The 24,928-nt window shown below is 28.2% G+C and overlaps 1 long non-coding RNA gene across 1 annotated transcript; it reads left to right on the top strand.

Moving 5' to 3' along the window:
• The first annotated feature begins 1,523 nt into the window (after nucleotides 1-1,523).
• On the top strand, nucleotides 1,524-24,928 carry LOC145270056 (uncharacterized). Its single transcript, XR_013865299.1, has 4 exons — nucleotides 1,524-1,643; nucleotides 14,555-14,674; nucleotides 20,180-20,204; nucleotides 23,384-24,928. It is a non-coding gene; the product is annotated as an uncharacterized LOC145270056 (long non-coding RNA).

Genomic DNA, 24,928 nt, shown 5'->3' with positions numbered 1-24,928 from the left:
GAGTTGGTCCCCATTTCCCCTTCACTCCTCACATTAAAAATCGGCCTTGTGCCTAATTTGCTCGGTGGGGGGGGGCAAATAAATACCCTGTTCTTCAGATGCTGCAGCACTTCAATTTCTTGTTCTCTTTTGGTGGAGGATCAGTCCTTCACGACTGAGACAATTTTTTTTATTTTTGTACCTTTTCTCCACGTTAAAAAACGACCCTGGTGTCTAACTCTGTCCAGTGGGGAGGCACAGTAAATAGGTACATCAGTAGTACCAACAATAACAACAACAACTACAGCCTCTTGCATATTTTTTCATAACAGCTAAAACTAGCAGAACCCGTCCTGGAGGACTACTTTGCGCCATTTTTCACCGCCTTCAGTAGTGTTTTCTTATAGTGAACTGACTTATCACATCTCGGAGGAATCTTTAGTAGACATTTGAAATAACAAGTTTAAAAAAATCTGTGGTTCATTTGTGTGTGTGTGTGTGTGTGTGTGTGTGTGTGTGTGTGTGTGTGTGTGTGTGTGTGTTACGACGTAACACTGTTATGTTTAATGCTTTTTAATTGATCTAAAAAATTAAGTTTTCATAAGTGATTTACAAAAACATGTTTAGTGTTTCGTAATGCAAAAGTTTTATAATAAAAATAGAAGGGATTATTAAGTCTTCACCGCTTACTCTGACAGGCCCGCAGCAACCGTCGTGTTTGAAAAGAACTAATAATTTCTTTAAAAGATTCTGAAGACTAGTTCATTTGATTATTTGTTAAATAATCTTAAAATATACTTCTATTATAACAAATTCTGAAATTTAAAAAAAAGCAACCTTTTTCAGAATAACAACGAAAATCGAAACATTGAATTTCACCTAAAAACAATGTCATCTATTTAATTGTCGTGTCGAAATTAGTAACATATTACTGCATTTTACATAAACATACTTTCACCATCCAGAGATCCCGCCACGACCATTACTGCACTTAGCCCCCCCCGCTATCTTCTGTTTGTTAAGCAAAACTTGTAAATGTCTTCGAAAGCAATTTTAATTAATAATTAATACTTTTATAATTTTTCATGATTTTTGAATACTTTACTCATTTCTACATAACATTGTTTTTTAGTTGGAATTCAATTTTTGTTATTATTCCAAACGAGCACCTAAAATACAGACTATTATTTCGTGTGATTATATATATATATATATATATATATATATATATATATATATATATATATATATATAAAGCAAAACATTTTTCATTTATTTGCAAAAAAGAAAAAAATACATATGAATATTATATATATATATATATATATATATATATATATATATATATATATATATATATATTCTTAAAAAAATAAGAAAAGGTTTATACCTGCTACTGGTCTACTTTGCAATAAGCAGCCATGAAATTTAGCACCGAATTTAACTAAATATAAAATATTGCGATAAATAAAATAATAATTTCTACATCAAAGAAATTACATTTTTAAATCGTTCTTTTCATTTTCCTCCTCTTTAATTTTTACGAATCTACTCTTCCGGTCACCATATTGAATACTAACTTCAATCACGTCACGTTTTAATTTTTTGTTAAAACGCGTTTTCTTTTTTGAAAACTTATGCAAAAGCAGACGATAAAACGAAAAGTAAGTAGTACTTGTATTCAATTGCATTTTAGGGTTCTTTTTTTTTTCTTTTTTTTTTAACTGCAGGAGCACATCCGAACTTTCAGTTTGGATATGCATGTTTAAAATGAGCCAATGTTCCCATTTTGGGGTAAACAGTGCCACCCTCCCTCCAAGAAGTCTGACATATTTAATTTGATTAGTTTTATCTGCTTTTGACAGGGTAAATTTGACCAAATATTAATTTGTTTTCTAATTTTTGTGGATTTCTTTTTATTTATTAAAAAAATATTTCTTTTGCAAATACTGATAGCTACTCTGGTGCTTTTTGCCTAAAAAGGTCTTAGCTAAATAGGGTATGTAATTTAGTCATTTTTTTTTTTTTTCAAAAAGAATTTGGGACGTTGAAACCGACATAATTTAGGGAAATTATACTTTTTATTTAAAAAAATAAAAATAAAAATATGAGGCTGTTATTAACAGAAAAAAAAGGAAGAAAATGCGACAATAGAAGCAAGGGAATTGAAAATATTTATGGTACTTATGCACTTTTATTACCGTGCTGAAATAACGTTATTTAGAAAGCCATTCTAACATGTAGAGGGTGTCTTAATTGTGTACTTTCATCTAACAATTTAATAAAAACGCGCCAGATATCGTAAAACCTGAATTTAACTTGAAAATACTATTAAAAAATAGTACGGTAACAAAAGTGCATAAGCATCATATTTGGCGGACCTGAACGACTGAACGAGTGAACGAGTTCCCTCCTGGCGTAAGAATGATTCCCTTTCACCTTTTATTTTTTCTACGGATTATCGTCGATAACAGACTTAAGTTTCATATTAGCAGGATAACTTTTTTTTTTAAAGTTTATTTAATGACTTTTAACATTTATAAGCATAACGACCGCAAAGTGGGGAATCGATTTAATAGAAAGTTAAGTCATTAAACTTAAAATAAAAATTTCTTGCTAATATGCACTGGGGGAGGGGAGAGAAAACGTGAAAAAGAATTAATTTTTACGGCAAAAATTTATTTTTTTCTTTTTTCTTCCCTTTTCTTTTTTTTCTTTTTCTTTTTTCTTTTTTTCCTTTCTTTTTTCTTTTTCTTTTTTCTTTCCTTTTTCTTTTTTCTTTCCTTTTTCTTTTTCTTTCCTTTTTCTTTTTTCTTTTCTTTCCTTTTTCTTTCCTTTTCTTTTCTTTTTCTTTTCTTTTTCTTTTCTTTTCTTTTTCTTTTCTTTCCTTTTTCTTTTCTTTCCTTTTTTTCTTTCCTTTTTCTTTTCTTTCCTTTTTCTTTTCTTTCCTTTTTCTTTTCTTTTTTCTTTCCTTTTTTCTTTTTTCTTTCCTTTTTCTTTCCTTTTTCTTTCCTTTTTCTTTCCTTTTCCTTTTCTTTTCCTTTTTCTTTTCTTTTCCTTTTTTCTTTTCTTTTCTTTTTCCTTTTCTTTTCTTTTTCCTTTTCTTTTTCCTTTTCTTTTTCCTTTTCTTTTCTTTTTCCTTTTCTTTTTCCTTTTCTTTTCTTTTTCCTTTTCTTTTCTTTTCTTTTTCCTTTTCTTTTCTTTTCTTTTTCCTTTTCTTTTTCTTTTTCCTTTTCTTTTTTCTTTTTTTTTCTTTTTTATTTTCTTTTCTTTCCTTTTACTTTTCTTTTTCCTTTCCCTTATCTTTTTTTCTTTCCCTTTTCTTTTATTTGTGTCTTTTTCGTTTCTCTGTCTTTTTTTTTAAATCGGCTAGGTTGCCGGTCACGGCAAAATAACCAAACATGCTTTTTAGTTGATTTTGCTGGTCCGCTGTTTCAATTTATTAGTTCGCGGATATTTTGATCAAAATGGTTAAATAAAGATAGGAGGACATAGTTTAATCATATATTTTTTTTGTAGGTTTTCGACCAGTGTTTTTTTTTTTTTTTTAATTGTATTTGAAAGACTAAAATTAATTTCCAAAAGGAAAACTACTTGTACACATGGAAAATAAAAAAAATAAAAAATTATGAAAAATATTTTCACAGCAAGGTAACTAATTCAGCTAAATTTTGAAGTTAAATAAATTCATTGTAAAAATCCTTAGAAAGATAAATATTAGTTTTATGGGTCCATTACAAAGATAATTAGTAAAGTCCTAGGTACTAGTGCAGTAGTGCACTTATTGATTAGTGCTGAAATAATAACGTAATTATTTAAAAAGCCTTTCTTAACATAGGGTGTTTTGTACCTATTCTATACTTTAACCATACAATTTAATAAAAACAGATATCATACAACTTTAATTAAACTTTATAAATACTATTTAAAAAATAGCGTGGATCAATAAGTACACTAGCGTCAAGTCCTAAGATATTGAATTAAATAAAATAACAAAAAACACCATGTTTGTACAAAAAAATAGCTTAATAAGCTCCCAAAAGCGATAGATTCTTGCTTTTGTTCAACCGAAAGAAAATAAATTCCTCGTCACATGAATTATATGGAAGCTCAAAATTTCAGAGACTCAAAAGCCTGTCTGACGTCATGTAGTTAAAGGGAGGTAGGAGGTGCTGTTTTTCGTTTTTTTCTTCTTTTTTTCCCAGATGTGCATCCGTACATTCCTAGCGTGAACGTTTGTTTAATTTACCATTTTTAAAATTTAATTATTTTTCTATGTTCCCGCTTTTAAATTTAAAAAAGTTTTATTTTCAAGATTATATAAAAATTATGTTGCGCCAAAAGTTTCACATTCATGCAAGCAAGGAAACCTGTAATTAAAAAAAAAGTAGAAATATTTTTTTGCAATGCTATGATAATGTCAGTAGTTTGAGAAATCAATTTTTCTTAAAGTTATATCGAATTTGTTAATACGGACTTTTTTTTTTAATGTTCCTGTAATCTTTTTTCAATTGTTACAATTTACAATGCTTTATTTTCATAAAAGCAAAAATAAATTCATGCATTTTTTTTTTTTACTATTAAAAACCATAATTTTAGTAAAGGTACTTTTTCTTTAATCAAAATAATACATTTCCACTAAGATTTAAGTAAAAATAATATGTTCATTATATTCTGTGATCATTATTTGGTTCTAACTTAGAAAGCTGTGGAACATGTGTATGGGGCTGTAAAATTGGCAGCACAGTGGGTGTGTGGCCACTGTTAGGCAGAATTTGTCAAGGTGGATTCTGTGACCGTTTTCAGTGGGTAAATTTTGGGCGAACTTGAAGAATCTTGCCCCCACCTTCATTTTTCTTCTTTTTTTTTTTTTTTTTTTTTTTCATATTTACAAAAAAGTTTACAATGGATTATTATCGAATGGACACTAGTCTCCCAAATTATATTAAAAAGAATGTCAATATTTAAATATTTGTAATGGATGCTCAGTTTCTAAGGCAACATTCTAGTAAATCATTCATCCATTTTAGAACAACTCGACGTTTTAAACCAAATTTCGCAAATTTTTTTGTTTAGCCTTTTTTGAGATTATTTTAAAAGACGAAATTAAAAAATACTAAACAACTTTTTAAAAGAGTTAAATTCGCAAAATTTGGTTTAAAAGCATTGAGTGGTTCTATAATTGGTGGTTGATTTACTAGAACGTTGCATTAGAAACTGAGCACCCCTACAAATATTTAAATATTGACTTTTCATTTTTATTTATCCATTTATTTTTTTATAATATGGTAGATTAGTGTCCATTCAATAATAATTTATTTTAAAAATTGAAAAAAAATAGACAAAAATAAAAATATAGAGAGGGTAGGGCAAGATTCCTCAGGTCCGCTTAATTTTTGATTTGCAAAAACTGTTATACCTGAATAATCTGAGACATACGTTTTTTTATTATTTTATTTTAAACAAATTGTTTTAATGCGTTAACATTCGGTAGTAGTAAGAATTCAAAATTGTCTTAAAAATAATAAATAAACTTGTATTAAATCTGTTTTCTAAATCTGGCTTATTAACATTAATAATAAAAATATTTACCGAGAAATAACCTTTTATCAGCACCAGTAAAAAAAGCAACAAAAAAAAAGCATAACAGTTTTGGCACTTCTACACTAATGGGACGATATTTCGGAAATCATAATACTGAATTTTACATGAAAACAATGGTATCTATGTATTCCTTGTGTTTTTAAGATGATTTTATCAAAAAATTACGAAAATCAATTAGGTAGAAAATTATTTATTAAAGAAAAAAAAATAGAATTTGATGAAAACGATTGTAAGACATAGAGTTCAAAAGGGAGGTAATTTTCCGTTTTGATTTAAACAAAATGACCAAAAACTTTAACCTGCTAACACAAAGTTATTTTTTTTTAATAATTCAGTAATATTCAGGTACTTTGGGCTGAATAATTTGGAAGCTACCATTGTAACTTACTAGAATTGACAAAGAAAATCAGTTGAAACCATTTTTTTATCTGAAAACTTTGTTTATCGACTACAAAATATCGTCCCAATTCTGTAGAAGTGCCATTTTTTTTTCCAGAATTGGCAAAATAGCATCTAATTTTTTTAAGTAAGAAAGTTAAAATATTAATTAAAAACATTGTTGAAAACTTTTTTTTATTTATTCATTTATTTTATTTTATTTTTTTGTGCTTTTACAAAAAAAAAAAAAAAACCGGACAGATCAAACAAGGGAGATAAATCAGTTTAAAAACACCCTTCCCTCCCATGTTAAGAATGGCTTTTTAAATAATGTTATTATTTCAGTGAAAAAAAAATGAAAGTAAGTTTAAAATCTAAAATATTTTCTAAAATAAGCAGTTATGTCTTTTATTTATGCAATCTTATTAAAAAAAAATCGATATATACAAACACCCTCATTTTTTTTTTTAAGTTAACAAAGGCTTTTTGCAAAGGTGTCGGCTGCAAAACGAAACTTTTATACTTATTATTATTATTTTTTTTTTTTTTCAAATTGTATTTTTGAAATAAGCAAACGAACAGAAATTGGCAGATTTGCCATTTAGTTGTACAAGAATCCTTGAACCATATAATCACTTAAAAGTCGACACTGGTATCAAGCAGAAGTTTGTTTACATGTTTTATAAACTTAAAATGAAATCACATAATTATTGAAAATGTGATCATGTGATTAAAATGTAATTTAAATTAACCACGATATTTAACAAATTAAAAAATATAATGTAAGATGAAGTTTTAAAATGATTAAATATGTTTTATTGGCTAATATAAATGAAATTTTGGGTACTTATATATTTTTGTGCAGTGCTGAGATAACGTTATTATTTTGAAAGCCATTCTTATGTTACATGATAAGGGCTGTCTCCTTTTCATGTAAGTATAAAAATAGAGAGATTTAGTTAAAATGAAAATGAAATAGCAATAGACGAAATTCGAACCTCGTAATTTAGGTTTAGAAATAGATTACGTGTGAGAATTAGAGAATGGAATGTAAAGCAAACGATTTGTTTAGAATAGAGATAAAATAGTTTCAAGAAAAGAATGTGCACTGTCAATTTTGTTATGAAAATTTAATTGAAAGAATGCAGCTACAAGATAATTTAATAAACATGTTTTTAACATATTGGAAATATAGGTTACTGAGTATAGGTTAAAATTCCTTTTGTAAAAAAAGGAAAAGTTTTGTACACGTATGTCCAGAACACGTGTGTATGACGTCATGGAAAATAGAAAGTTCTAGAGATAGTTAGAAAAACTTTAGAGAAAAGAAAGGAGAAACTGGGAGAAACTCAGAGAGAGTCTGAGGTCGACAGACGACAGTCCAGTTTGTCTTTCGAACCTCTAGAAGTGAGACGGTCACTTTTGTAACTTAATATGTGAAGCTTTGAATTCTTGATGATGAAAACCACAGCCGGTCGTGAGAAGAAATAAACCTATCAGGTGTTTTTGTAAACGTCGTCTTTGTGTTGTGATTCCAGCAAAAGGTAAATTAAATTGTTATATGTCTATATGTCTGTGTTATAAAATGTCATAACATACACATCTCATATCTACAATGTGAACTCTACATCTCATAATCTACACTAAGACTGTCTGAACACTATCTCCTCACTCTAAGAGCTTCTCATATCAACACTTCTAAGTAATGAACATTTAATATAAATATGAATCTTCATAAAACGAACAATGTCTTCATAACAGAAACGACAAACACTCTAATAAGACTCTTTCTAAGCATCACTTATAATAAGACTTTCTTTTAATGAAACTCCTATATAACACTTAATTTGAGGAGAAGGATGTTTTAGAACTATTATGTGCTTCCACCTTACAATTTAAAAAAATATATATAATGAAACTTGAATTTAAACTGAATATATATATATATATATATATATATATATATATATATATATATATATAGCACGGTACCATCTGCCATCATATGCAAGAACAATATCTACTGTAGAATAAAACCAAAATTTGGTGATTATGCATTTTTGGTACCACGCTATTTTTAAATAGATTTTTCAGGTTAAATTAAAGTTTCACAATATCTCCTTTTTTTTTCAATTGTAAGATGGAAGCACGGAATAGTTACAAAACACCCTCCTCATGTTAAGAATGGCTTTCAAAATAATAACATTATTTCAGCAGGATACTAAAAATACATAAGTACTCAAAATTTTATTTTTATTGTTCAATGTTTTTAATTTTAAATTATAAAATAAAACATATTTAATGATTTTAAAACTTCATCTTGCATTATTTTTTTTATTTGTTAAATAAAATTTTAATCACATGATTACATTTTAAATAATTATGTGATTATATCGTACCAATTTAAAGTTTGTAAACAAACTTCTGCTCAATGGCGGTGTCAACCTTTAAGAGTCCCTTTTAGTGATTACATGGTTTGAGAATATTTGTACAACTAAACGGCAAATCTGCCAATTTCTGTTCGTTTGCTTATTTCAAAAATACAATTTGAAAAAGAAAAATAATAATAATAAATATAAAAGTTTTGTTTTGCAGCCGACAACTAAACGGCAAATCTGGCCAGAAATTTTGATAACTCCATTCTTTTGTTCGTTTACTTATTTTAAAAAGTATGATTTGAGAAAAAAAAAAAAGATTAGTTCACTTTACCACTGACAGCTCCGAAGAAAGCCTTTGTAAACAAAGGGAGCGTTAAGTTGAAGTTTACATGCACACACACACACAAAAGTTTTTACCATTACCGATAAATAAATGCAACATGTTTATATAAAAGCTTTTGCTAAAACTGCAGTTGAGTGGCCTAAACATAATGCGATGAAAATTTCTATAGTTGATACATAGTTTTATCTTTTTTTATTTAATATAATAATCGTTAAAGATCGGAGCTAAAGTAGAACACACAAAAAAAAAAAAATCTGTATACAAATTAAAAACAATTCTTTTTGTTAAATAATAAATAAGGAGTTATTTTCGGCGTACTTGTTTAGTTTAATCAAGACATTAAAAATTAAGATATTGAAAGAAAAAAAAATTGTATGTACCCGTTATGGAATTAAGTTCTCATAAAAAAATTGGTACTACTGCAATTTATCGCCGAAAATGGAAGCGACATTTTTTTTTTTTTCGGGCACTTATCGTCAAAAGAGGGAGAAATCGATATTTAAAACTACGACCAAAGCATAAAATAAATAACAAAAAAAATATGACTATGGGATGTGTATTATTACCTGAAAATATACAAATGTATTTTCGGGTTTGTATGACTGTACACATAGATTCAAAAAAGTTGTCAAAAAAACAAATATATAACAAATAAATGTTATCAAAGGCAAAATAAGTTACTTTTCTACCTAAATGGATAAGTTTTTAGTGTTTTTATTTAATGTAACATGTTTATTCAGCTTAAAAAACATACAGTAAATCGCATTATGTTTAGGCCACTCAACTGTGGTTTTAGCAGAATTTGTTATAAACATGTTGCATTTATTTATCGGTAATGTTAAAAACTTTTGTGTGTGGGTGCAGGAATTTTAATTCGAAATAATTCCTCATTTAATAAAAACAACACAAAACAATGCTAGCGTATCAAAGATGCTCTAAATTTCTCTCTTTAGAAAATTGAGTTTATGTAATATTAGATGACATCAAGAGCATAGCATAGCATTAAATTAGTAAATTCACAATTAACCTGGCTATAACCAGCATGAGTCAGATTTATTGTTCATTGAAAAAGAAATGTATTTTTTACATGAGCTCTAGGCACCTCCAAAATTCACCACAATTAAAACCCTTATATGTAAAAGAACGATGTAACTTTATTATAAGTTAATATTATCAGTATAACTTTTGCACCATTTAAAAGAAGGGCAAAATAAACTAGTAATAATTAAAAACATTTTTCATCATACGAAAATAATGAAATTGCAACACAAAACATCTTGTTTACATAATTGGCACTTTAAAATAACGTTCCCATGTAGTAGACATTCCGAACATGAAAACATACCTGTGTTTAATAAATGTAGCAAAAATGAACTAATGATCAGATTTTCATGAAATTACATATAAAATGTAGTTTCTGTAAAATATACGGCGGAAAATATTTTTTAGTGCATGCCCCCCCCCCCTATTTATATTTTCAAAATTTGAAATTCGATCGAAATTTCTTTGTATTATGAAAGAAGAGTTCAAATAAGTAAAAAATATTTATTTTTTTTAAATTTAAATACATGTATTGAACAAAAACTTACCTTGAAGTTTCAATTAAAAAATTGATATCAATTTAATATTATTGTTTTTTAAACAGCATTTTTTCTAATATAATCAGTTTAATGTCCAAGAAAAAGAAACTTCCTAAAAATTAATTAACTTTTTAAAAGATTAAAATAATTAAAATTCCATTATTTCAAAATGTTCCCTTACAACAGATTTTTTTATTGTGTTTAAATTTTTTTTTAATATTAAGTTTTAATATAAACATTACTCTTGCCAGCTTTTTATCGTCAGATTAAAACCGATTTAAAAATATTATTGCACAAATAAAAATTTTGTAGACCACTCTCATATTTTCTTAGTCTCTTTTTACCAAACAAAAATATGGAAGCCGGTAATTAACCAAGCGAACACTCATACATATTTAGTAAAACCGTATTTGATATTCAATTTACAAATGTTTATAATATTATTAATCATTAAACTGTGTAAATCTTAAAACCTAACAAAATTATAACAAAGATTAATCATTAATTGCAGTTTGAAGAAGATAAACAAAGGTTTTTAAAAAAATCATTAAGTTACTTCTGCTTTTCCATAGTTTGTATAGTTAACACAAGTCTGACATCACGGGATCATGCGTTCCTTTCTTCACATTCGTTTGGCAGTGCCTAATGAGCTCCAACATTCAAAATATCAACAAATATCACAATTAAATTTGGGGCTAAGTAGTTACCAAATATGAAAACATTTGTTATCCAATCCAATGTAAAAGCTAATGTAATCCCTGGCAGCCATTTTTTTCACAACCGAGGAATTAGTAATGCGCCTGCTTATTAATAAAAAAATAAAATCAACAATCTATTCTAAGCAGATAATACAAAAAAAAATTCATTCTTTCTTACGGCTTTCGGAATAAACACTCCCAATGTTAAGTAATTTTGGAATAAACATTCCCAGCCTCCTCATCTTAAGAACAGCTTTCAAAGTAAACACTCCAATTTTTTGGGGGTGGAATTTGTTTTTTTGTCTGTTTCAGTTACACACATGCGCATTACTAACTGCTTGGTTGTGAAAACAAAATGGCTGCCAGGAATTACATTATCTTTTTATGTTGAATATCATATGTTTTCATATCTGGTAAACGACTTAAAACTGATTTTTACTTTTTCTTTTATTTCTGTCCTAATTTTAAGATCAATAAAATCACAAAGTTACAAAAGATAAAGGTAAGCAATTAAAAAAAGGAATAAGAACGATTGTTTGATTTCAAAAATTATAAAATGTGCTTATGTACCTGTTACCACACTATTTTTTAATAATATTTTTTTAGTTAAATTCAAATTTGACGATATTTTTTTTAAATTGTTAGGTGGAAGTACAATATAGTTGCATCTTCCCTATGTTAAGAATGGTAGCTACACGCAAAATGAACGGTCGATGCTCAAAATGTATAAACATTTTGACCCCTCTCTTAGCTTAAAAATCCACCAAAAATCAGGAAATTAACCAATTGTAATGAAATTTTCAGTATTTATCAAATAATGATCATGGAATATAATGAACCCATTATTTTTATTTGATTCTTAGTGGAAATGTATTATTTTGTTTAAACAAAAAATACCTTTACAAAAGTTATGATTTTCAGTAGTAAAAACAAAAACGAATGAATTTACTTTTGCTTTTTTATGAAAATAAAATTATTTTTTTCAGGAACATTATGAAAAAAGCCCCTAAAGTCCGTATTAACAAAATTGATATAACTCAAAGAAAAATTAATTTTTCGAACTAATAATATCACCATTGAATTAAGCAATGTTTATTTAATATTTTCACACAAAAAAGTTATAATTGCAAAAATTATTTTTAGGTTTTACAGTGTTAGCGTAATTTTTATTTGTAAGATTCTAATATTTTCATTGCATGGATGATTATGTAATTATTGGCATAACATAATTTTTATATAATCTTGAAAAGTAAAATTTAAAAGCAGGAACACAGAAAATTGAATTAAAAAAAATAGTAAAAATTATACAAACCTTTACTATAGGTGTGTATGGATGCACAGTTCTGAAAAAAAAGAAAAGAAAACCAGTCGGTTTTGCTCTCCCCTTCTCTCCCTCCAACCACCTGACGTCATTTTCAGATACGCCTGTAAAAAATTTTATGTGCTTCCATGCTTTTTGGAATTTTACCGCCATGTTTTATTTTTCATTAATAAATAAACGTCGTTGCTACAGCTGGTGCATTTTTGAATGATTATTTTGTTTAGCAAAAGTTCAGTACTTTTATTTTATTAATTCATTATCTCAAGACTTTAACTTTATTATTTACTTGGAAATTATTCCAGAAAACGTATATTTATCTTGCCAGAAAAATTTAAATGCCATCTTTTTCATAACGCATTTTTTACATGAAATGTAGGATTTTTCAGAATTGTGATAAGATATTTCTATGTACTTTTTTATTTCACGCACATTTTTCTTTGAGAGATTAACTTTAGGCTATAATCTTTCATAATCAAAAAGTAATAAAAAATTTAAACAAATATTATGATCAGCTGGTGTTCAAAACCATGTCTCCTACTAAGTCAGCCATTAAATTGTACATACCTAAAGAATAGCTTTCTAAATAATATTATTCCAGTGCAGTAACATAAATGCATAAGTAACTAATAAAAATAGTTCATCCGAAAGTTGAATTGGAAAGAATGCCAAAACAAAACAAAGTAGACTTGTAGTTAATTATAAAAATAAATTTTTTTAAATATTTATTTTACAAGATTTTTATTTTATTTTGTATTTCTGCAATTTATGAACCATTGTGTTTTTTGGAGAGTTTTAAGGTATCATTTGCCTATTATTATTACTCCTTCCAACCCTGCATGACTGATATGTCAGCGCTAGCAACATTATTATAAAGAAGTTATGGCCAATATTTCAGTCTTCTAATGTTATCAAATAATTTTGATAATCGCCTATTTTAAAAAATTCTTTTTGAAAATAACAGCCTTGATATTCACGATCAAAAAGACAAACCGAGTTAAACTGAAATGAAAAACGAGCCAAGCCAAAATTGAATACACAAAAATTGCAAACCTAAATTAAAAATTCATGAAAAAAGTATAAAACAATTAAATGACTTTTCTTTTTTAATATTTTTATAAACATTGAGAAAAAAATGAAAAATAATTTATTTACAAACACAAAGCAAAATATATTGAGGAATCAAAATTCAGCTTGCAGCAGGTTGATATAAACTTCAGCAAAGATTTCAATCAGGTTTAGCATGCAATGACAAGTAGTAATTTTCTATGGACAATGACTTATTTTAACAGGCAAAGAATTTCGGTTAATCCTAAGCTGAGATTCTGTATTTGAATGCCTTGAAACTAATTCAGATGTGGATGTTAATAGTGAAGATCTCCAATGACATGCATGAAATCCTGTTTCATAATTTAACGTCCTGCATGGACAGAGTCTTTTAGCTGCAGATCGAGCTGAGGAAATCTGAAGAGAAACTGATTTGATTTTTGATTGTAGACGTTTTTTTTTGGATCCTGTCTTAACGAAAGAGACGAGTGTTAGATGAAACAGCCGAGATGTTGTAACAATATTCTATGCATGGGTGACTGGATAGTATAGGATCCTTTCAGATATTAGTAATTTATTAGCACGATAAAAAGGGTTCACCTTTTTTGCAATGTAGTTGTTCCAATTCATGTTGCCTGTGAATGTTAAACTGAATTATTTGACTAATGAGTTCTCGAGTAAATTGTTATTAGTCATGGTAATTGCTGGTTGAGGAAGTTTCTTGTAATTGTTAAAGGAAAGAAGTTTTAGTGGGATTTAATGTTACCTTCCACCCATGGCTCGATTCCACTACAGTCTGAAGGTCATTCTCTAAGCTTTTTTGCCATTGCATTGGATATGTACAAAAATTACCACAAATCAATTACCAAGTCATTTATGTAATGTGAGTCTGTTGCTTTGCTTTGAATATTACTTGTAAATCAGTGTTTGTGCACTTAGTGTTTGCCAATATGAGAACCACAACCAAAATTAGAATGAGAAAATGAAGACTAAGAGAAAATCATGAACCACACATTTTGAGGTTGATAGTTAAGGGACAAGCATATGATCTTATACATTAAATCTGGTAAAGAATTAATATGCTGTAAACCAACCAAAATTAAACATGTGATTTTGAAATTATTGACACTGTTGAGCTCAAAGTAATTTTAAATGAAAAGAACCAAATGATGTTTTACACATTTCCTTTCACACATGAAATAGTTTTAAGAATTTCTTTTATTTTTCAGATTTTTAACAAATTCCACATTTCTACGAATTGATAAATTCCAAAGAACAAACAAATTTCCAACATAAATTTGTTTTTATCATCACGGAATTTGAATTGAAACTGAATTTTGAAGAAAAAGGTAAGTGCCAGATTTTGTTGGTTAACATATAATCCATGAACTGTGATACCCCTATTTGAAAACAAATTTATTTAAAAATTATCAAAAGACTAAGAAACATTAAAAAAAAAAATTTGTATGTCACATTTAGAGACATTTTAAAAATTGAACTGGGTAATTTCATAGTTTACATATATTAAATCTAAGATTAATTCTTATTTCGGTCATGTAAAATATTTTAAACTAGCTGGAGCTGTAGAAATTCCACAAAATAAGAAATATATTGAATCAGCAAATATATTTTCATGAAGCTGATATTTTTCTGAATAGTGCAAAAAAATTACTTTTTGAACATAAAACCCAATAACATGCAGCAAATATGAGTTTATTAGCATTTTTATGAAAATAGTGTTCAGTGTATTTTAAACATGAAACTGACCCAAATAAGGTAAATTAATAAGCACTAATAAATACTTAGAAAGTAATATTGTGCTACATAGTTCAATACAAATAATAAAATCACATTGTAAGAGACAATCTTTAATTTACTCCTCACTCAGCACCTCTTAGCAGATAATGTTCTCTTTTCTCTGTTTCTTTCAAATGTTCCCTTTTTTACATAATGTTTTTCTGACTACTTTGAAGAATTACTGCATGTCAAAATTACTATGAGTTTCTTTCTCACATTATCACGACAATGATCATATATCGTTACAATGATATTCGAAAACAAGGCTAAATCATATTCTTGTCCAGTGTTGCCAGATTGGACTTTATGAAGCCAAATTTGAGTTTGGCCCTCAAAAATTGTATTTAACCTATTTCAAAGTATAACATAAGGAGTAAGGAAGAAAGGAAGGAACAAGCAAAATATTGGTGCTTATGCACTTTTGTTGCTGCGCTATTTTTAAAACAGTATTTTCAAGTTAAATTCAGGTTTTATGACATCTTTTATATTAAATTGTTGAGTGAAAGTAGAGAATAGTTAGAAAACACCCTCCCCTCCCCATGTTAGTGGCTTTCTAAATAATGTCATTATTTCAGCATGATAACAAAAGTGCATAAGTACCAAAATATATACTTTTTTTGAGTGTATTTGTATATTGACATTAATATTTAAAAAAACCTTCTTTTACTTATTTAAAAAGAAAATACAACTTTGTTATATATGGGTCATGGAGTTGCATTCAACTGCAAAAGATCTAGCTAATTTGCAAATTCTTTTAAACATTTGATCATCTTTAGTTAACTATTACATGCGGATATTCTACATGATTAGTAAACACAAAGTTCTTTCTATATATATTTTTTGAAAATTTGCCTACCAAACTCCTGTCAGTTTTTAATCTACAGACAAAAATCTTAATGTATAGGGTATTTGAACCCATGCGAAACTTAATATTTGGTTTTAGCCAAAGAAAATCGGTGCAAAAGTGTGAAAATTAAAAAAAATGAAATTTGCCAGGTGACTGTCAAACAACAGCATTACAAATATGCATGCTTAATGTAATAGCTATTGGTTCATGTTTTAATTTTTAGCCTTGCAGCAAACATGTCTTCATAGGTCAGGCATTAACGTCAAAAGGAAAAAGTAAATCATAAGCTAAATATTTTGAGTTTGATTCTCGGTGGCGCACAAGTCTTTTTTTTTACTTTTTAAACTATTACTATATATTGGATCCAATATAATAATAAATACAAAATCTGCATTAATCAAAATATCATATTTAAGCATATTTTATGACCAGGCAATGACAGGCGGTCTGCTAGTAGATTATATATATATATATATACCTTGAAATACAAATTTAATTTGTTCCATTACCACCAACATATCTTGAAAAAATCGTATCTCAAAATAATTATTTCCATTTGAATTAAAAGAAACGGAATTAATCCATTCCAAAGGTCAGACAGACTCAAATTATGCTCAGATTACATTCAACAATCACTAAAGAAAGATAAATACAGCAGTAATGACACAGGAATTGATATATAATAATAAATGTTAATAAAAAAAATTCAGTTATACTCACCGCCTTGGTGAGTGCTAGCATATGGGGTGCATGCAAACAGGAGGGAAGAAAAGAAGCAGGACTACCACACACATACAATATTTATTTATTTTTTTTACTGTTATTTACCCCAAACAAGACAGTGCCACTTGGATCTAAGGGGCTACTATTTGGGACCAATTCTACAGAGACACTATGTAAGGAGTTGAACAGTGAAATATCTGTTTATATTACATTTAAATTCCTACATGTTAGTAAAAACGAGAACCAGGAGGAAATTCCAAAGTCAAGTAGTTTGAGAAGATGTTTCAGCATCTAGAGATCTCTACAATGTAGGGGTGGGATTTTGCTGCTATTCGGGTTAGTCGGAAGTATTTACATTGAAGAGAGACAAGTGCTTCGAGTTCGTCAGAGCAGATTTCATTAAAAGTTTTTGTTTATAAATTAACTACTAAAAACATTATTCAAATGAAATTGTATTATTTCAGGATTTAATTAGAAATGAATAAAAATTCCTGATGAAAATGACAACAAAAATAATTTTTTTTAAAAATAAGTTTGCTTAACTTTGAAAATAACAAATGTATTTTTAAAATTACCTGCTTGAAAATATTGCAAACTCACATTTCATAAGATGTTACATCCATAAGATTTGTACACAAAAAAAATGCTAAGCCATATGAATGTATTTTTCCATTGCAAATTTTTTATCGCATGGAATTTTAGGTTTCTGAATTTTTTAGATGAATATTGATTGTCTGTATTCTTTTTGAATAAGTTTTTACTACAAGAAAAAGGAGAACTAACAAACAGCTGCTACATGTTAATAAACCAACAAGAGTCAAGCTGTCATTTTGATAATCTGCTGGAATTAGGGTGTAAAATGATAAAATTCTTTATAAAGAAGTGATAATGAACTTTAAAATAATGAATTTGTAAAAAAAAAATTACAAAATTAGCCATTTAATCGTGTTTAGAATTTTATTACTTCATTTGCTCAAAACACTTCAGATGTATTACGTAGATTATTATTTATTTAAAGTTTTTCTTTATAAATTAATTACTAAAAATGTTATTCAAATGCAATTGTTTTTAGCTTCAGGATTTAAGTAGAACTTCATTTGGGAATTGGAAGCCAAATTTTATTACAGAAGAAAAATTAAACGTGTCTGTGAATTTTATACTAAATTGACTGGACTATTTTTTATTGTATCCAAGAAATATACCTTTATCGGTTTTAATATTTAATTTACTTTTTATATATGCGAAGCAAGTTGAACTAAATATATGCATTCTGCTTAAATTTGGTTTTCTACCGCAGAAAGCTTCATACAGGATTTTAGATAGTGTTTTGTTAAAGCACCTGTTGCGTATATAGGCAGCCGCCATAAGTGCGTATATCCAGAAGTTTTTGGAGAGTTTTGATTCAATGAGTAGACATCTTGCCATTTCAAAAAGTGTCCGCCATGATCTTTTTGCAGTTCCATTTTAGTGAGGTGAATTAGGGGCCTGATTCTTTATATTTGATACAATGGTTAATTAATAAAAGTTCAAAGTCTTTATTAGTGAATTCTGTACCATTGTCAAAGCGAATACACTTTATTGCACTGTAGGGGACCATGTCAACTAAGTATTTTTTAGTTGTTAACAAGGTACCAAATTTGTTCTTTAAGAAATAGACCATCATTAAACCGGAATAATCGTTTTCAAAATTTAATCCATACCTGAAGTTTTCTCTGGCCATCGGTTCCACAGGACTGTTCAAGTCACAATGTACTAGTGATAGGATTTTTGTGGCCTTCTTGTCTGGCATCTTGTTTTAGTACTTTGCCATTTTACATTGTGTACAAACTTTGCAGTTTGTCAAGTTTTTTTAAGTTTTTATTTTCATTCTGTCAATCACATTAGGCAACTTTTTGATATTTGGAATATTGCAGTGCCCAAGAATTTTATACCATGTCTGTGTAAATCATGGCAGGCAGTTTTTGATGGGACTACACTGTTTAAATAATATAGTTTTCCATTTTCTTTAGTATCAAATACAGTTCCATTCGAGTACACCAGTTTTGATTTATTGGGACTAAAGTTTACATTTGCTCCTTGTTTAGTGGCGGTTTGTACAGAAAATATAGCTGTACAAAGTGACTCTGAAAAGTTGGGATCAAAATTGATAAAATCCAATTCCTACATAATTACATGTGTCGTTGCACCACAATCAACAAGAAAGTTGTTACTGTTTGTTGAAGTGTCAAACATACATGAAAATAAAAATGTATGTTCACAAACGTTGCTCTCCACATTTTTAATGGAGTCCCTTTGAAATTTTTGTATCTGCATTGGAAACTCTTATGATTGGGTTGTCCACAATTGTAGCAAATAATGTTTGTCCTTTTCTTAGGAGAAAAATTGTTCTTGGAAAAGTTACAGTTTTTATTAAAGGTAAAGGTATAATTTTGTTTTTAAGTGGGCATTTTAAAATTTCATGATATTTGTAGATTCGGTTTATTTTTCTGTGATCATTTTCTCAGTTTCCTCATAACTCCTGAGTGCCACCTTGAATTGACTAAAAATCATGGGGTTTTCTTCTGGGTTATAATGATGGTGAATGGCTTAAAATCACTCAGTAACCCTTTAAGGACCATGGAGATTAACAGACTGTCGCTAATAACTTTTCCAGACATTTTTAATGAATTTGCTGTTTTAGCCCTTATAATATAATCTGTAATCGTCTCAGCTTCCGCATGTTTTGGAGATGTTAATTCAATATGTAAAGAGATAATTTTGGGTTTTTCTTTCGATAAATAATGCTCTCTTATATGTTCAATGCTTTGCAGCCATCATCCAAGGCTTCTCACATTACTAGAGATAGACTCTCATCTCATGTCTGATTTGTTGATAACAGAATGTGAATTAATTTGATTCGGGAGTTCCTATTGGCAGTGTTTATCAATAGAATCTCCCAACTTTGAGGGAGTATACCCCGTTAATTATCAGGTTTGTTTTGTTTGATTATCTCTGCTCATTATTATTGTTAAATTTTATTGTTATATATTCTGTTATTATTATCATTTATTAAGTTTGTTGTTGTTGCTTTCTTTCTTCTTCCCCAACATCTAAAAAAAAAATCCGGCACCAATAAACCATTGTTTATTGGTGCCGGATTTTTTTTTTACCTTCTGCCAGGGATGGTGTCAGCCACCGGTACACCGATGGAGAATCATTTGACAAAGAATTCAACTAAGAATCCTACCACTGAATCGATAGAATGGATCAAGCCACTCGTTGTCAAAATTGATGTTGCAATTCATTCCTTTATTTTAAGCTTTACATTACTAACAAAAGTTACAATAAATTATAATTAAATGGGAACCCAACTGAACTTTGTTTATATTTAAATAGATTCTTGTTTTTACCTATTTTTTTCTTAATGAATTAGAAAATTTTGAAGATAATTCACTGTAAAAAGTTGCCTTCATTTAGCACCAACTTTGTTTCTTTTTTTCTTTTTCAGCTGAACCAAAAATGTATATAAAGATGTAAGTACAATGTTCACCTAATTTTGCTCAATTTTTTTTAACTGGCTATCAGTTTTCATTTCTTTATAATTCCATAATTTTTCAATGATATTTTTTTGGTTAGATTATTTTCTCCGATATACTTTTAAAATTTTGGTTTAGATATTTACATAAAAAGGTAAAAACAAATCCAACTAAAAAATGTGTTGATCTTCATATATAAAAAAACAACATATACAACTGAAATTTTGTTTTAATGATTTAGACATTCATATAAAAAAGGCAACAATATATGCAACAAAAAAAAAGATAATTAAAATAAGTAGATGACATCTGTTTTACCCAATGCTCTTGAGTATATTAATTGGTAAATTAACTGATAACATCAGTTTTTCTAGTAATTGTTGCTTTTTCTAATTGTAATCATTTTTATTAAATTCCCTTTAATCTATCAGAATTTATTTTAAAATAAAAATATAATTTAAATTTTAAGAGATATTTTTTATTTTATACTTAAATTGAGTTTGTCAGACAAAAGATAAAAAAATCACCAATAATAAAAATTGTGTGTTTCTATGTTGTGTGTCCAGCTTAAACTTTAAAAATCTGAAATAAACACAAAATTATATATTTTTATTGGCATTGCTCTGCATGTATTTTAGCTAAAATGTAACAAAAATGATTAATTCTTTGCAGTAGTAACAGTAAATAATTGGTTGGGAGGTCAAATGTCTCATTGTGTGTTTCATTAAGGAGTTTCATCTGTGTATGCATACATTTTTCCTTTATGTTAATTTCTAATTATTTTGATGCTTCTTCCAATTATCTCGGTTATTAAAATGAAATACTTAAGTTCTCAATGTTTTAGTTTTGATTTCAGCTAATGGCGACCCCATTATTATTTAGTTTTTAGCTTTTAGGATTAAAAGAAACCAGAAACAAAGCAAAGTTAAAAAAAAAAAAGAAAACTTGTCTTTCTGCAGTTTACAGACTTTGCTAAAATAATCTAGGGTAAGTATAACTCCAGTAAAGATTCATTCATTTACTGTTATCAAGAAGTAAACACTATTTTTTAAATGTTATCATCTAGTAAATAGTTTTTTCTTCTATGGGCAAAATTGATTTTAGCTTAAAAAGAAAATTATTACTACAGGATGACCCCAAAGTATTTACCTTTTGGAAACAAATTTAATCTAAAGAAAATAAGAAAATGCATCAAGGAAATCGTTTAGAGGTAATCAGAACCAAAATAACACATCAAAGTTTAAAATCGCCACCTTTCGCTTTGATTTTCTAAACACGGTTTATCACTGAATCACATGAATGCCACACCATTTCTTTGTCCAACTTTGGTTTAAGCAGAATGAATGTCTTCCTTCAAGGAGTCCAGATTGGGGTATGAATGAGTTGAAACTTTGGTGCTTAGATGAACCAGATTGTGTAATTCATAGGATTGATGTCAGAACTTAGGAGTAGCCCTGAAAGTGGCACCATGTTTGAATCACATTAGGAAATTGGTTTCAAATGATTTGTTTAACCAAAGGATTTTTCCTGCAGCATGGGGGGAATGTCTGATTTCTTGCAAAATAAGCTTCTGTCTAACCGTTTCTTCCTTGAAATTGGTTGTGTGGATTACTTTTTATATGGAAACTTTAAATCCTCCTTCATTGGTCTTTGCATTTAAGACTGAAATACTTATGTTTTAGCAATTTTTCTGGCATTTCTTTATGGATTTTGGTCAGTTTGCTTCTTCACTGCAGAAATCAGACTTTTGGTGTGAATTCTATTTTTAATTGGTTTACTGTGCCTTGTTCATGTTATTTCTAAGTGTTGTTAACTTTTATGGCATATCTGGAGCTGGTTGATTATACTTTTGGTTCTTGAGGGTAACAATCTGGTTACACTTCACCTTATCTGTCATAACTTCTCAAATACCCACAATAAATGCATGAGTTGGAAGAACATGGTGGTCAGATGCTTAAAATATACACAGAAAATGCAACTGACTACATGTCTGGCAAAAGTACAGACATGTTAAACATGAAATCACACCAACGATTTACATATATTTTGCAGTAAACAAATAAATCCCTTCTTGAAAATGCAGCACACATTTCAGAAAGGAAAATAAAACATTGTCAAAATAATACATAAGATGAGAACAGTAGCCCGAATAATAAAAATAATACTAATTATAAATTATAATTTCAAAAGTTCAGAAACACAGTTTAACAATTTATGCCGAAAATAGATAAAAAAGATGAATATTTCATGATATTTCAATTGATTGTAGGTAATTTTGGTAAAAGTGTTTATCCATATTCTTAATACCTTCAACTATTTATAAAGAAACAAATAATGTTTGACAAACTCATGGTCTAAATCTTGCTAATCAGATACTTTTGTTTAACAAAATCTGGCTAATCAGAAATTTTTAGTTCAATTCATGAGTTAAAATAAATATGAGCAATAGAAATGAATTAATTGGTTTATTAGACAACTTGGAAAGCCATCTGTGTTGGTATAACATTTTTTTAATATGTATTTTTTAAATATCTGAAGAAATTGATTTCTGTTTTAGATAAAAAAAAAAGGGACGTTCCAAAAGTAATGTCTTGTTTTTATATCACTTGAATAGATCACAGTATTGCAAATTGCACTGTTATGATGACTGAACTTATGTACTCATGATCTGAATGTTTACTCTCTGTTGCAGATATTGACAGTGTGAGACTCTAAGAAAGCAACCCCCTTTCATAAACATGCTTCAGACGCAAAGATGCATCACTGAATTTCTCTATACAGAAAAAAATTGAACTGATCAATGTTCACCGGCACTTGTTGAACGTTTATGAAGTCGATGTAGTTGATATCAGCACAGATGGGTTTGTCACTTTCAGTGTTATGACAAAGTGCATTTCATACTTTTACGACCGAGATATCATAAGAGGTTGACAAAATTGCATTAGGAATGGTGTAAACTATGTAGAAAATAAAAAATTTCTGGAGCACTAAAGATTGCTTATTTTTCCATCTTCATAGCTCTTCAATGTTTTAGTTTTTTAATTAAAAAAAAAACAGAAGCTATTACTTTTGGAATGACCATTGTACTTTCAAAATAGATGTCTACACCTGCTTGATATTAAAAAAAAAAGAATTTTACACAAATGTATGTTTTAAAATTAATTTTATATTTGCAGAATTTCCAGCAATGAAAATAAATCCGTTATTGGGTTTGAATTGATCCTTATTCTCTTGGTGACTTGAAATATGAATATCTCATGAGGAAAAATATTTGGAACTTTCTTGATGTAAATTCTCTGATTCAATTCCATATTCTTATGCACTGTGTGAATCTTCTTTTTTATCAAGTCAAACTTTATAAACATGAGAAAGTTTCTTTTTTTCCAGCCATATTTAGTATTGGGTTGGTGTAAAAATAATGTTGTTTTTCGACATTCAACTTTAAGTCAAAAAACGACATTATTTTTTAACCAACCTACTAGACTAGTCAGAATACCTGTCCCTAGTGAGGTGCAAAATACTAACATACTCATGGACTCTTTGATAAACGCAAAAGTTCAGACAGCCAATATACGTGAAAAACTTTTTTGCATCATACTAATGGTAAAAACTTAAAGACTAGAAATATGTGTTTTGAAGAAGTCCCCATTAAAAATTTTTACAATTATATTGAACCAAATCCTAAGAATCTCTATTATTGTGATCTTTATATAAGATTTAAAGCTCAATTAGATAAGATGTATAAAAAAATTTTCACTGAAGCTTGAGAAAAATGTCAATTATGTCCCTTTTACAATGATGTCCGTCCATAAAGGATAATTTTAAATCCAAACATTTTATTGTCTAAAAATAGTAAAATATTGATATGTATATTCTGAATTGCAGTTAAAAATTAAGTACTATATTAGAAATATGTTACAGAAAACTTGAGGACCAACTGTAAATTCTGAATCTCAATTTTGCTGGCAAGAAATGTAAATTTTGCATCACGCAAAAACTTTGTCTTTTTAATCATAAATAAAGCATATTTTCAAATTGATTTAACCCAGGAATAACATTTTTGAGTTATAAAATTACAAACAACTATTTGTAACAAAAAATATTTCTTTCTTAGGAAATTATGTGTTAATTTTTTCTAACTTTCCATATTAAAGTAACAGAAAATACTTGTTATACATTCACTGTCAATATGCAAATTAATTTTCAACCAATATTAAATGCATATTGGTATGAAACTAAATATGCAAATTTGTTATATTTCATTATTATTATGATTATTCTTTTCTTGTTGTTGTTATTATAAGTGCATGTTAGAGAGTCTTATTGAGAGAGAGTTTTATTAAGAGGGATGTTGTTGTAAGAGAGATTGTTCGTGTTATAATGAGATTCATATTTATAAAAGTTCATACTTAGAAGTGTAGAAGCTCTTTGAGTGAGGAGATAGTATTGAGACAGTCTTAGTGTTCATATTGTGTATGTAAGATATGTATGTAAAGACATTTTAAACCACATCATATATATAAGACATATATAACAATTTTCACTTTACCTTTTGGTAGAAATACAACACAAAGACGACGTTTATAAAAACACATGATGGGTTTATTTCTTCTCCTGACCAGCCGTGGTTTTCATCATCAAGAATTCAAAGCTTCACATTCTAATTTTCAAAAGTGACCGTCTCGCTCCTAGACATTCGAATCCCAACTGCAGACTATCAT

Source organism: Euprymna scolopes, chromosome 4 (assembly GCF_053919585.1).
Source record: "Euprymna scolopes isolate OS-2025 chromosome 4, ASM5391958v1, whole genome shotgun sequence".
Lineage (NCBI taxonomy): Eukaryota > Metazoa > Mollusca > Cephalopoda > Sepiida > Sepiolidae > Euprymna > Euprymna scolopes.
Note: the sequence above shows the minus strand (reverse complement) of the source record. Positions and strands in the feature narration are given on the sequence as shown.